Here is a 14,364-nt window from a genome sequence, read left to right as displayed (position 1 = left end):
TTTGATGTCCAGGCTAGCGTGACAACCATGGCTCCCAAAATAAATACAATGGAAGATTGAAGGTAGCCACACAGATACTGAAACTGTGTTATCTGCTGGATTACTGGGTACAAAGAGAAAAAAAAATGAATCCACATCATGCAAAGGGTGGTAAATTTAAATATACTGAATTTTATTTTTGGGCTTAGATATGCTTTAATAATGTGTTTCTTTTTGCAATGTCCTAAATCATTGTGTCTTTCTTTTATAGAAAAGAATTCTTGCAAATGAATTTTCCAGAAAAGATAAACAGCAAAAAACTCTGGAAAATAAGGTAGGGTTTTCTAAAGGATATAAAATAAAATAGATGTGACTGCATTGCAAATATTTAAATGGTAGCCTTAATGAGACTCTAATGTGGACAGTTGAGAAAGTTTTAACAGGGTAACAAAATATTGACACTTTATAGCGACTGAAAATTCACCAACATACAAATATACTATATATTTTAAGAGAACATAGTTGGGTATCTGCAATGTTTTTGTTGCTGTGATTTTTTCTCATCCATTGAGGGACACAGGCTACCTGTTTTACAGATCACATTCTGCAATGTTTTGGTTGCTGTGATTTTTTCTCATCCATTGAGGGACACAGGATACCTGCTTTACAGATCACATTCTGGTAAAAGTTAGCTGTGGAGCACTTTCCATGTCCAGAGCTGCTGGTATTACCTTAGCACCTGCCCTGGCCTTAATTAATTAGGTCCCTGGATCCTATTGTCCCCAGCTCCTGCTAGTTTTGCTGTAAAAGGGTTAATGACCTGGGACTGAGCTCTGACTTTATCTTCTTGAGTTGAGTGTCTTGCACTGTTGCTCTGGTTTGAAAAGAGACAGGTGAAACTTCATGTAAATTCAAAATGTTCATCGCTTAAATATATGCAGCTGTTTCTTCAATCAATCAAAAGGTAAGTATATCCAGTAGGTTCAGCCCCCAAAGATTCTTACCAGATTTTCTGACCCATACACCAGTGGGTCTAATAAAGCTTTTTTTTCCCACTCCAATCTCTCTGTGTCTTCCTTAACCCCTTCACCTAACCTAAATGTAAAACAAATCTTTTGCAAATTTTGCAACTTTGACATGTGTTAGTAAAACCGTACATATCATCACAACTACTTTGTGCATCCAGGTTAATTATACCTTGTTTTTTTCTGGACAAATTGGGCTTTCATTTGGTGGTAAATGGTAATGGATATCTCCTGATTGTTTTTTATTATCAAAGGAAAACTGGCCAAAAATAGTAAACAAAAAAATACTTTTTTTGAATTTAGCTGTGTTTCTTGTTACTACTATAACCTACCACCAAAGAACAACCCAAAATAAATTTTTCAGCTCTTGATGATTGCAGCGATACCATATATGTATATGTTATTTGATGTTTGTACCTGTAACTACAGCCCAGAAACAATAGCGCGCATTTTGTTTTTGTTTTTTACCTAAAACACACTGACACTAACTGACACTGATACCACTTTAAATAAATAAAATCATGGCCTTTGACTCTGACCTTGACCCAAACACTAACCCTGGCACTGAACTAGATCAAACCTTGATCTAGGTATTTTTTATTGTAGTTTGAAATATTTATCTTTTTTTTTTCTTTTTTTAACAAACAGTTGTTTTTTTTGGTACAATGTATCTCTCTCCTCCATTCAGAGAGAAAAAAAAACTGGGGGGGCAGGTTGTACAGTGACTGATCACTGTGATAGCCAATCAGAGGCTATCACAGTGATCATGTGGCCTGTAATCAGGAGTCCCGGGTTCCGATCATTAGAACAGGACTTGGGACTCTCAGTGACACCCCAGTCTTTGTGCTGGGAGCATGCTGTTGGGCGCGTTCCGAGCACAAAGACAGGTACGCAAATATGCTGCCCCACGGAAAAAAGCCCAATTCTGTGAGGCCGCATATTTGTGTTACATCAGCGTGAAGTGGTTAAACCTCTTCACAATCTCTCCATTGTATCTCTTTCACTCATGTGCTCACGTGTGCATACCATCATGCATGTGTAACCTCCAGTGATCAGTGACTTTTGTCTGAATCATTACCAAACAGAAAAAAATAATCACGCCCATCAATCCAAATCTCCTCTTCCTCCTGTGGACCACCCCACGTATTCAAATCCTCTTGAAACTCAATGTCACTCCCTTTGTGAAAGGGGGCAGTGCATGCTATAAATTCTGCAGGGTGCCCAAACTTTTGCAGACGCCATTTTTTTGTTTTCTGTTATTTTGAAAGTGTAAATGATGGAAATAAAATCTTAACTTTTGTTGACATATTATAAGAATGTCTAATCTGTAATTTGATGCCTTTTGGAGATTTTTCCATCTTTCCTTGGCTTCTTTATGCACATTAATACAAATTTTTAGCTGGGGTGCCCAAACAATTTGAATTTCCATATTTACATTCACCAGGGGGTGTTATTGTGCATTCTAGCAGCTGATTGAGGACACTAACGATCTGGTTAAAAACGTTTAACACTTGGTAGTTCAATCTTTGATCTGTTTCTGTTGCCTGCTGAGTGATCACCTCTGGTCATCTGACCCTCACCTGCCACTAGCTTTCCAGGTTTTGTGAGTACTCACAGGGTGAGGGGTGGGTGGCTAGACAATCCCTCTGGGGTACCACGAGCTCACGTTCTGGGGCTACTTGCAGCATGCCTTATGATGTTGTTTATGTCTGCAGGCTGGAATCCTTTTGTCTTCTGACTTTAGAATGTATTCTGTGACCAGAGTACTCCTTAACTCCATAAAGTGTGGCTGGACACCCCACCCGGGCTCAGGTTTTTACCTTAGTCATAAAGGATTTTATTCGGTTATTTTACTTTTTTTTACAGTTATCTTTGACTGATTGCAGAGGCCACAAATTTAGCCTAGCACTGTCTCCTGCAGCTTCTGTATCTGATTTGCCTACAGACTTAGTGGCTTCAGAGGCATCAGCTGCTTTAACTTCTCCTTAACTGATGACCTTCCCCTGAGGGGTTGCAGTCTAAAGCTATTATTTCCGAATGAAAAGTTTGGGCTCTTATTTATGCAGTGTGCATCATTCTGAACGTAGGGGATTTCCAGCCAACTACAGTCAATTAATGTGCATAGGTAACTGGCTAAAATGTGGACTGTGGAAGCGTTATGTAACAAGATTTTTATTTGCATGGTCTTCAAGCGATAAAGTCTTTTAAGACCAACTTGTGACAACATCATCAAGGATGCTACTGGTGGCAATGCCTAAACATTTGTAATCGCAACAATTTTCTGAGCGAAGTATTTGTGGCTGTGACTGTAGATGCAGCAGAGACTGTGGGTGCAGAAGAAGTACAGCAGGCACTGGACATGTGCAATTCGTTTCATTCAGAATTTAGACTTGGACAAATTGTTGGTTATTCAGAGATTCGAATGCATCTGAATTTCCGAATAACAATGGTAACGAATTTTGTTACAATTTGTTTAGTTTCTTGGTTTCTAGCAAATTCCAAATTTTCGGAACCATTCAAATTCGAATCAGTCTAAAATATATTGACTGATCCGATTTCTGTGAGAAGAATAGCTGGTTGTTAAGGATAGGACTGGGAAGCTGCTGCGTCCTTAAAAACCAATGACTCATCAGCTGTCAGTGTTTTCCCCACTGACAGCTGAATGTAAAAAAAATAATTGCTCGAAATGAATCTATAGCAGGCCAAAATCATCCGAGGCATGCTTGGTCAATGACATCACAAGGGGACGGGTCACTCGGTGACAGCATCGGGTAGCCCCACCCCTTTGTTTTTTGAAAACAGGCGGCAGAGCTGTGAGGCGGCGGGAGCCTTTGTCGAGTGCGGAAGTTGACGTTGGATCTACTTGGAGGGCTATTTATTTTTTATTTTCTACTAAAGAATTTATCAAAAAGTGGTGTTCACTTTTTTGGTGATTGAGTTGGGGTACTGTGTATGGGGGGAGAGCCGGGTTCTTGGGGCTCCCTTCTTAAAGGGGGCTTCCAGATTCTGATAAGCCTCCTGCCCACAGACCCCCACAACTACACCCCAGGGTTGTGGGGAAGAGGCCCTTGTCCCCATCAATATGGGGACAAGGTACTTTGGGGGAGAATAGGCCCTTACCCCAAAGTACCACCCATGTTGAGGACATATGGCCTGGTATGGTTCAGGAGAGGGAGAGCTCGCTTGTCGTCCCCCCCCCATTCCTGTCCTGCTGGGCTGCATTTTCAGATAAGGGTCTGGTATGGATTTTGAGGGGGACCCCACGCAGAATTTTAATTTATTTTTCATTCCCGGTAATTCGTTTTCTTACATTCAGCTGTCAGTGGGGAAACCGTTGACAGCTGATAAGTCATTGGTTGTTAAGGATGCAGCGGCTATCTTCTCCACACAGAATTCGGATTGGTCGATAACTTTTAGACTGATTCAAATTCAAATCATTTTGAAAATTTGGAATTCATTAGAAAATGAATAAACAAAACTAAATGAATTCTAGATCGAATCTATGAAACAAAATTAGTAAGATAAATTTATCCGAAACAAAACAAATTTTTCCATTCTGCACATGTCTAGCAGGCACTACAGCTGTGGCCTACAGAAAGTAAGGAGCTCAAGGGAGTGTGGAAACTTATTGCTCAAACCAAAAATATTGTATGTATCCTGCTCAAGTTTAAATATCAGATCCAGCGCACAGCTACAACCAGAAAGTGTTCATGGCTACATGGAAGAATAGAGGTGCCAGTGCTAAATCATGGGAGTTAAGCAACTATGATATTACCCCTCCCTCATGCCCTTTCAAGGGGTCTCATTAGTTGAAGGCCTGGTTTCAGAGGGAAAAGGGGGAATACATTTCTCTACAAGGGGAGAAGCAAAAACATCTGACCCCAAGATACAGGGGTGTTTTTTTCTGGACCAAAGTCTTACCAATCCAACAGCTAATACAACTTTGCTGTGGAGATCTTATAATCTAAAATTTGCTGGACCTCATATTCCTGGGAGGGAGTTACTTGAGGAGAACCAACTGGAGTAGGGTTAGAGCATCTATTCAGAACCAGTGGCTTCAGAAGGGAGGCATGGGGGTAGTTGGAAATCCAGAGAATAAGTGGAGGACATAGCTTGAAGGACATGGGATTTTTTTTTTCCAGGATTTCAAAGGTATCTTGGTTCATGTTTGAGAGCTCATACATAAAGTGTAAGCCTAGCTTGCTTACTTTATTCCCACTAGATAGCCTAAGGCAAGAAATAATACACTGCTAAAAAAAAGTAAAGGAACACTTTTTAATCAGAGTATAGCATCAAGTCAATTAAACTCCTGGGATATTGATCTGGTCAGTTAAGTAGCAGAGGGGGTTGTTAATCAGTTTCAGCTGCTTTGATGTACGGAAATTAACAGGTGCACTAGATGGCAACAATGAGACAACCCCCAAAACAGGAATGGTTTTACAGGTGGAGGCCACTGACATTTTTTTCCCTACTCATCTTTTCTGACTGTTTTTCACTAGTTTTGCATTTGGCTAGGGTCAGTGTCACTACTGGTAGCATGAGGCAATACCTGGACTCTACAGAGGTTGCACAGGCAGTCCAACTCCTCCAGGATGGCACATCAATACATGCCATTGCCAGAAGGTTTGCTGTGTCTCCCATCACAGTCTCAAGAGCATGCAGGAGATTCCAGGAGACAGGCAGTTACTCTAGGAGAGCTGGACAGGGCCATAGAAGGTCCTTAATCCATCCAGCAGGCCACTGGTGTGAATGTCTCTTACCCAACAATCAGAAACAGGCTTCATGAGCATGACCTGAGGGCCCGACGTCCTCAAGTGGGCCCTGTGCTCACTGCCCGGCACCACAGAGCTCAATTGGCATTTGCCATTGAACACCAGAATTGACAGGTCCGCCACTGGCACCCTGTGCTTTTCACAAATGAGAGTAGGTTCACCCTGAGCACATGTGACAGACATGAAAGGGTCTGGAGAAACCATGGAGAACATTATGCTGCCTGTAACATCGTTCAGCGTTTTGGTGGTGGATCAGTGATGGTCTGGGGAGGCATATCCATGCAGGGATGCACAGACCACTACAGGCTAGATAATGGCACCCTGACTTCCTTTAGGTATCGGGATGAAATCCTTGGACCCATTGTCAGACCCTACGCTGGTGCAGTGGGTCCTGGGTTCCTCCTGTCGTCTGATTAAGAGCATGCCCCAACGTCAGGCATGCATACATCCATGTGGGGCCATACAAACTACTGAGTACCATTTTGACCTGCTGCAATGAAATTTCAGCAAAATGGACTAGCCTGCTGCATCATTTTTTCACTCTGATTTTCAGGGTGTCTTTGAATTCAGTCCTTTGTAGGTTGATAATTTTCATTTCTATCAAATGATGGGGTATCCTTACTTTCCTATCAGTATAGATATCCAGCATGATATTTTTTCCCAGATCTGATGTTTTTTCAAAGTGTTCCTTTAATTTTTTTGAGCAGTGTACATTGTGCCTGATGTGTCAGTATGCTCACATTTGTTCTTTTTATGCTTCCCCCAAACAGATCCTAACAGTGAGTCTGGTATGGGAATTCAAAAGTGGACCAAAACCCGTTCAATTTTCTAACCATTTACTTTTCTTGTCTATATTTCAGAAATCAGCCTCCCTTGGCCCAATCACATTGTTACTTATGGCGCTCTACCACAGAAACAAATAGAAGCAGGCAACTGCAGCAGTTATACTGATTGGCTGCCACTGCTAGATCAGCCAGTCAGTAACACTTCTATTACACACAGGTCCAAGCCTGCTCATGGAAGTAGCTTAGAAGCATCATTAAAAATTCTGTTGATAGCACATTTTTATCTCATTTCTCCCCCCCCCCCTATAAAAAAAAAAAAAATTCTGCAACTCTTTAGTTTTTCATTTTAGCAAATAACTTTCTATACAGAAAGTCTATTCACAAACATAAAGGCCATATTATATACAGGTGAAACTCGAAAAATTAGAATATCATGCAAAAGTTCATTTATTTCAGTAATGCAACTTAAAAGGTGAAACTAATATATGAGATAGGCTCATTACATGCAAAGCAAGATAGTTCAAGCTGTGATTTGTCATAATTGTGATGATTATGGTTTACAGCTCATGAAAACCCCAAATCCACAATCTCAGAAAATTAGAATATTGTGAAAAGGTGCAATATTCTAGGCTCAAAGTGTCCCACTCTAATCAGCTAATTAAGCCATAACACCTGCAAAGGGTTCCTGAGCCTTTAAATGGTCTCTCAGTCTGGTTCAAAAGGAATTACAATCATGGGAAAGACTGCTGACCTGACAGTTGTGCAGAAAACCACCTGTCAGCCATCGCCTGGCGGTATCTCTAGCTGCCCACAGTGCTGGGTTCCTCAGGGCGCGGAGTCTAAGTCCCAATCTGCATGTTCACCAGGGCCCCTGATGGTGGGGATGGACTTGGAGCAGACTGAGACCAGGTCGCGACCCCTGAGTACGTCCAGCTATGGTAGAGGGTACCGTCAGAGGTGTGCGAGGAATGGGGCCTGATGTGAAGAGGCTGGCAGGCCTGGCAGCAGGGACTGATCTGTGCGGGATGGATGGATACTGTGAGGTATGGCGTAGTCAGGCGGACCAGGTCGGTAACTTGTGGGCAGCGAGGTTCCAGAGGAGCAGACAGAGAATGGTCAGGTCAAGCCAAGTTCAGCAATGGGAGATCAATCGTAAGGGGCAGGCAGGAAAGTGGTCAGTACGAGCCAGGGATCAAGCAGGAGACAGTCAGCAGGGTCAGGATCAAGCAGAGGTTGGCAACAGGGAAGCTTCACAGGCAGAACACAGGGACAGATTATCAAGACCAAATGGCAATGTACATACCCTCTATCTCGTTTAAATAGCTCACCCTGCGCTGTCATTGGTGCCAGGCGCATGCGCAGACGTCGCTGTTGCTGCGGTCACCCAGGTCCTGCTGCCCGCCTGCTAGTGCGCGTTGGCGTTCTGCGCATGCGCCGCCCGGCATATCGCCGCGAAGCCCAGGGTCCCTGACACCATCATTGACACCCTCCATAAGGAGGGAAAGCCTCAAAAGGTAATTGCAAAAGAAGTTGGATGTTCCCAAAGTGCTGTATCAAAGCACATTAATAGAAAGTTATGTGGAAGGGAAAAGTGTGGAAGAAAAAGGTGCACAAGCAGCAGGGATGACCGCAGCCTGGAGAGGTTTGTCAGGAAAAGGCCATGCAGAAGTGTTGGGGACATTCACAAGGAGTGAACTGAGGCTGGAGTCAGTGCATCAAGAGCCACCACACACAGATCCTGGACATGGGCTTCAAATGTCGTATTCCTCTTGTCAAGATGCTCCTGAACAACAAACAACATCACAAGCGTCTTACCAAGGCTAAAGAAAAACAGACCTGGTCTGTTGCTCAGTGGTCCAAAGTCCTCTATTCTGATGAGAGCAACTTTTGCATCTCATTTGGAAACCAAGGACCCAGAGTATGGAGGAAGAATGGAGAGGCACACACTGCAAGATGCTTGAAGTCCAGTGTGAAGTTTCCAGTCTGTGTTGATTTGGGGAGCCATGTCATCTGCTGGTGTTGGTCCACTGTGCTTCATTAAGTCCAGGGTCAACACAGCTGTCTACCAGGAGATTTTGGAGCACTTCATGCTTCCTTCCACAGAGGAGCTTTATGGGGATGCTGACTTCATTTTCCAGCAGGACTTGGCACCTGTCCACACTGCCAAAAGCACCAAAACCTGGTTCAATGACCGTGGGATTACTGTGCTAGATTGGCCAGCAAACTCGCCTGACCTGAACCCCATAGAGAATCTATGGGGCATTGCCAAGAGAAAGATGAGAGACATGAGACTGAACAATGCAGAAGAGCTGAAGGCCGCTATTGAAGCATCCAGGTCTTCCATAATACTTCAGCAGTGCCACAGCCTGATAGCTTCCGTGCCACGCCGCATTGAGGCAGTAATTGCTGCAAAAGGGGCCCAAACCAAGTACTGAGTACATATGCATGCTTATACTTTTCAGAGGTCCGATATTGTGCTATGTACAATCCTTGTTTTATTGATTGCTTGTAATATTCTAATTTTCTGAGATTGTGGATTTGGGGTTTTCATGAGCTGTAAGCCATAATCATCACAATTATGACAAATCACGGCTTGAACTATCTTGCTTTGCATGTAATGAGTCTATCTCATATATTAGTTTCACCTTTTAAGTTGCATTACTGAAATAAATGAACTTTTGCACGATATTCTAATTTTTCGAGTTTCACCTGTATATATATTTTTTAGACCCTCTTTTTTGCAATGTATGAGAAAGCCAGATAATAGTAAATTCTTTGATACTTTTAATATTTAACAAAAATGATCATGAACACTTACTTTAAAATATTTGGTGGTCTGATAATAATTACTCATGTAGTATACATGCTTAACTAATTTCTCATCTCTCGTTTTTAGTTGTGTACTTTGAAGAAACAAATCGAAAATAAAAATAAGGCTATAGAAGAGCTACAACAGGAAGTATGTATTTTAAAGTTATTTAATAAATATTTTGGGCAATGAAAATGGAGCAAATAACAAGATAAGGTTCTACAAAGTCTCTTGGATTTGAGGCAATGATTTTAAGTATCAGAACTCCTGATCTGTTTGATTTAACATGTAAATCTGTGATTTTTTTGTGCCACTTATGTTCAGGAACTTATATTAGCATACCTCCTAACTTTTGAACTTGACAAAGAGTTGGGGGCAGACTTGGGCATGCGTAAAGCACCACAATGAAAAGTGAGTGTGGCCAAAAGTGTATGCATGGCTATGTGGGTGTGTTTTACAGATATTCCTGCAGTAGCATTGATAAGAATCCCAATTGGCACTGGAATATTTATCATAATACAGTATTGTTCATTAATACAATTATTTATGTATTCGTTTAGCTACTTACAATATTTAGTATAGTCTGCTTATAGTGTGTCAACCCAACAGCTCATGCAGATAATACCAGTGATAAACACCAACAAATGTACACCATAGTGTCTAGTATGTTGGGCTCAGGAGTGTGTAACGCAAAGAATATAGGGGTTAAGAGTGCATAATGCAAATACCAGTGTAGAACCTAGAATTAGCCTTTCCTTCCAGTACAAATTCCCCCCAAACCCATATCCCCTCCTCTCATTCAGATCTCCCACCACAGTCCGAAATCTCCCTTAGTACAGACCACCCTCCTAGCCCCTTCTCAGCACAGATCACCCTCACAGCACAGTCTCCCCTTCCCAATCCCCTAGTAAACACCACCTGTAAAGCACATACCCCCCATATCAGTACAGACCTCAGCCCTTCACACCAGTATAGAATCCCCCTCCAATACAGGCCCCCTCCAGTATAGACCTACTATCCCCACCAGTACAGAATGCCCCTCCAGACACAGCAGCAACAGAGAGTCCTTCCCTTGACTGAAGCCTTACCTTAGCTTGCCATATGAATGAGTTTCAGGGTAATTTTCATATGAATGAGTTGGTAAAGTTCATTCATATGCAAATCCCAAGGTTGACTTATTCCCATGATGGTTCATCCATATGCAAACCACATGATGATTTAAATGAGATGTGGGCATGGTCTACAGGGGCAAAGCATTTGCAAGACAGCATAATCCTGGACTGTGTTGGGAGGTAAGTATTAGGCACATACTAAGTTTTGAAGATCAAACAACTTTAAAAATGTGATTTTGTAACAATTATATAGTGTACTTTAATATTGCTTGGAAAATATGAAACTAATTGGCAGTTAATCATCTGTAGTATATTGCAGTGCTAAAACTCATCCAAATGCTTTTTCTTTTCCCTATTTTGGGTGGATAGCAGGTGAGGGAAAATCAATATTTGGAAAACAGGCAAATATAGAAATTTAACAGACAAAACAAGTCATTCCATTTCTTTAAAAAAATAAAAGTTTTGGCTCATGATGAGCTTTAGCAGTGCATAGAGGATCTAACTCCTAAAATACATTCTTAAAGGATAAGTCCACACTCCTTCCCCAACCTTTTCTTAGATAAATAAATATTATCTTTAATACTGCTACAGGGCGGCACAGGTGCGCAAAATCACGTATTTATACATGATTTTGCTGTTCCGGGTAGGGGCTGCCTGTGAGCCGCACGTGTGCCCTACCCGCACCGCTATTCGCGGCCTCGGCTGTCAATCACCGGATCCCGGCCAATGATTACTCTCTGTCACACGGTGATCGCTGAGTATTACCGACACGGGAGAGAACTGTATGTAAACAATACAGTTCTCTCCCCTGTCAACTCCTGCACACTGCTTTTTATGGCTCTGCATAGCAGAACCATACAAAGCAGTGTGCTTACAGTTGAAAGCACACACAGCACATAATGTGAAACAGCACACAGTTAACCTTTTGATCGACCCAAATGTTAACCCCTTTCTTTGATCCCCTATCATTAAGCAGAATTTTTGACTACCAGGTGTCTTTCATACTGGTAACAAGCTGAGATTAGAAGCAGTCTCTTAAAGGGAGTGCTGCTAATGCCATTTTGTTATCTGAATAAAAGATACCTGTCCACAGGAGCAATCAAACAATCAGATTCCAAACTCTCCACCATGGCAAAGACCAAAGAGCTGTCCAAGGATGTCAGGGACAAGATTGTAGACCTACACAAGGCTGGACTTATCTACCAAACTATCACCAAGCAGCTTGGTGAGAAGGTGACAACAGTTGGTGCAGTCATTCGCAAATGGAAGAAACACAAACAACTGTCAGTCTCCCTAAGTCTGGTGCACCATGCAAGATCTCACCTCGTGGAGTGTCAATGATCATGAGAACAGTGAGGAATCATCCCAGAACTGCACGTGAGGATATTTTCAATGATCTCCAGGCAGCTGGGACCACAGTCACCAAGAAAACAATTTGTAACACACTATGCCGACAAGGATGGAAATCTTGCAGTGCCCGCTAGGTTGCTGTGCTCAAGAAAGCACATGTCCAGGCCCGTCTGAAGTTTACCACTGAACATCTGAATGATGCGGAGGAGGGATGGTTGAAAGTGTTGTGGTCAGATGAGACCAAAATCAAGCTCTTTGGCATCAACTCAACTCGCCGAGTTTGGAGGAGGAGGAATGCTGCCTATGACCCCAAGAACACCATCCCAACTGTCAGACATGGTGGTGGAAACATTCTGCTTTGGGGGTGTTTTTCTGTTAAGGGGACAGGACAACTGTACCGCATCAAAGGGACGATGGACAGGGCAATGTACCGTCAAATCTTTGGTGAGAACCTTCTTCCCTCAGTAAGGCATTGAAAATGGGTTGTGGATGGGTGTTTCAGCATGACAATGACCCAAAACACACAACCAAGGCAACAAAGGAGTGGCTCAAGAAGAAGCACATTAAGGTCCTGGAGTGGCCTAGCCAGTCTCCAGACCTTATTTCAATTAAAAATCTGTGGTGGGAGCTGAAAGTTCGAGTTGACAAATGTCAGCCACCAAACTTTAATGATTTGGAGAGGATCTGCCAAGAGGAGTGGGCCTAAATCCCTCCTGAGATGTGTGCAAACCTGGTGGCCAACTACAGGAAATGTTTGACTTCTGTGATTGCCAACAAGGTATTTGCCACCAAGTACTAAGTCATGTTTTGTGAAGGGGAACATATACTTATTTCCCTCATGAACATTTAAATCAGTGCATAATTTGTTAGACATGCATTTCTTTTGAATTTTTTGTTGCTATTCTGTCTCTCATTGTTACAATACACCTACCATTCGATTTTTAGACTGATCATTTCTTTGTGAGTGGGCAAACATTCAAAATCAGCAGGGGGTCAAATACTTATTTCCTTCACTGTATCAGTGATGGAGAAAATTACCTGTGTGCAAAATTTTATAATAGAAACAAAGATAACCTTTTATTTTTCAAAATGTTTGCTCTTTTTTCATTATAGTGCAAAAAAAAAAAAACCCAGTATTATTAAATACCACCAAAAGAAAGCTCTATTTTTGTGAAAAAAAAATGATAAAAATGTAATATGGTTTGCATGTTGCATGACCTCACAATTGTTATTCAAAGTGCGACAGTGCCGAAAGCTGAAAATTAGCTTGGGCAGGAAGGGGGTAAAAGTGCCCGGTAAGCAAGTGGTTAAAATTTCATTTACTTTAACACAAGGGTAATGCTTAAAATGATCATATAGGTTATGCAAATTCGATTTACAATTATATATTTTTTAGAACAAGTCTTTAAAGAAGAAAATTAATGAAGGATGCAAACAATGTAGTGTCCTGGAAGCTGAGGTATTGTATGTTATTATTGGTTTCTTATTCTTAAAAGTCACAAATGTAATTGTTTTATAGTGATCATACAGTTAAAAAACAGTCCCTATTCTATCATTTGCAGCACATGCTAGGCAACTCGGATTCATTACCCACTTTAGTATAACACATCACTAAGCCTTAAAACCCAACTGAAACTTTAAAGTTTAAATTAGCTAACTACATTCCAATTACATCAAAACAAAATGTCTTCAATGTCTGTTTTATTTGTTCTAATGCACCCACAGCCTGAGTAAAAAAGCCTGTCCTCTGCCAGCATCTGCAGAGTGGGACCCATGCTTTCTGTGGGGAAGTAGTGATCTCATTGCAATATTTTAGCACACTCTCTACTGGATCAATCTACATACTACCTATTTGGAAATCTGCTTCCCACAAAGAGATCTAGGGTCCCATTCTGCAGCTGCTGGCAGCATACTCTTCTACTTAGGATGTGGCTATTTTCTAAATAAAAAAAAACTGTGACTTTGCATGCATTTTCTCTTGCTGTAACTGAAGTGTAGTTAGAAGATTGAAATGTCGAGTTTAATTGGCTTTAACCACTTCCCGACCGGCCGTTGTATATAAACGGCCAGACGGTGGCACTGCAGGGTCAGGTGGCCGTTTATAAACGGCCTCCCCGCACCCTGCTTGTGCGCGCTCCCTGGGAGCGCGCAGCACCGCGATCTGGTGCCCGCTGTGTCCTCCGGACACAGTGAAACACCGATCCTCGGACGGGACCTCTGTACGAGGTCCCGATCATGTGATCACTGATTGGCCAATCAGTGATCACATGCAAAGTAGTAAGCAAGATGTCACTTGTGACATCATTGCTTACTACGTGTGAAATCTGTGAATGATCACAGAGGTCACATGGTACAAGGCTATTCACAACAGCCTTGTACCATGTGACAAGCTGTGACCAATCACAGCTCACTCAGTACTTCTCAATGAGTGCAATAATGCACACAGAGAGAAAGAGAAATGATTGCTTTTACATCCTATATGGGTGTAAAAGCAATCAGTGTAAAAAAAAAAAAAAAAATCTTCATCACCCC

The 14,364-nt window shown here is 42.0% G+C and overlaps 1 long non-coding RNA gene across 1 annotated transcript; it reads left to right on the top strand.

Moving 5' to 3' along the window:
- Nucleotides 1-248: 248 nt before the first annotated feature.
- On the top strand, nucleotides 249-13,295 carry LOC149456124 (uncharacterized). The gene is made up of 3 exons (XR_016313954.1): nucleotides 249-313; nucleotides 9,458-9,520; nucleotides 13,229-13,295. It is a non-coding gene; the product is annotated as an uncharacterized LOC149456124 (long non-coding RNA).
- Nucleotides 13,296-14,364: the final 1,069 nt, after the last annotated feature.

This window comes from Staurois parvus, unplaced genomic scaffold (genome assembly GCF_062004578.1).
Source record: "Staurois parvus isolate SC_StPar_1 unplaced genomic scaffold, SC_StPar_1.0 ptg000375l, whole genome shotgun sequence".
NCBI lineage: Eukaryota > Metazoa > Chordata > Amphibia > Anura > Ranidae > Staurois > Staurois parvus.
This window is presented reverse-complemented; position numbering and strand designations above follow the sequence as displayed.